Source organism: Chinchilla lanigera, unplaced genomic scaffold (genome assembly GCF_000276665.1).
Source record: "Chinchilla lanigera isolate Chin_1 unplaced genomic scaffold, ChiLan1.0 scaffold00050, whole genome shotgun sequence".
NCBI classification, from domain to species: Eukaryota; Metazoa; Chordata; class Mammalia; order Rodentia; family Chinchillidae; genus Chinchilla; species Chinchilla lanigera.
Window position 1 is genome coordinate 17,842,150 of NW_004955451.1, and position 1,094 is coordinate 17,843,243.

Consider the following 1,094-nt stretch of genomic DNA (forward strand, 5'->3'; position numbering starts at 1 on the left):
CGCGCCAGGTCCCGGGGCCACGTTCCTGGGCCGGACGAGAGCCTCCCGCGGCCGAGGCCTAGGCGCCAGCCCGGCACCGAGCGCAGCCACGCTGCCCCTTTAAGGCGGCACTTATTATTTCATTTGTTTACTTCTGCATGCGCTTCGTCGTCTCGCGGAGGCGTATCCTTCCGCGGCGCCGGGCCGGGCGCGGACGCCTCACCAGCCTGCACCGCGCCGCGGGATCCTCGACCGACACCTCTGTGAGCTCGACTCTCGTTCACGCTTCAGGGACTACTTTTTAGGAAGGAACCATTTTTGCTCTCATTAACAAATGTTCAGGGCCGTCAGAACCCTTCCGCTAAGGGCAGAATACGGCATAATGTTTAAAATGCACCTTTCTATGAAAATATTCTGCTTGGGCTCACGCAGGCTGTGGAATTTCCTAGAGTTCCGAGGCAGAATGGTACGGTCCAGGGCCCGCCTCCTCTGTTCTGCGATTGGCCGTCCTCCCTCGCCGTGATGCGCGACTCTCGGCCAATGGTCGCCCCCGTTCCTCCAGCGAGGGGCCCGCGATGCAGGGCGGTGGCCCGGGAAACGCCCCCTACGCGGCCTGAGATTGGCTACGTCGCACGGCGCGCGGGGACGGCGGGCCTGAAAGATGAAGACTACGACTCCCGGCTTCCCGAGGCGGGGCCTCCGTTACACATGCGCACTGGCGGCGTGAACGGGCTCCTCTATAAAAGGGGCGCAGAGTGTTGGGAGGCAGCAGTTGGAAGTTGGCAGGTGGAGAGGCAGGTTGGGAGGGAAGTCGGGGAGGAGGCGGAAGCGGAGCCGTCTGAGGGGAGGAGGGAGGAGGCGGAGGACTGAGCGGAGCCAGGGGGAGATGAGTTTGTCTGTCCGCGGCTGAGGCTGCGGCCGGGCCTGGGGACCTGGGCGCGCGGGTCGGAGCGACACCCGTGGAAGTGGGAGGAGGAGGCGCCGGGACTTTAACCCCTTGTGCGCTCTGCGGCGGGGACTTAACCCTTTGTGGGCTCGGCCCTCGGCGCGGCGTCATCGGTGGCGTTAACCCCTTCGGGACCGGGTGCCGCCGTCGGACCGACCTCGCCCCCGCC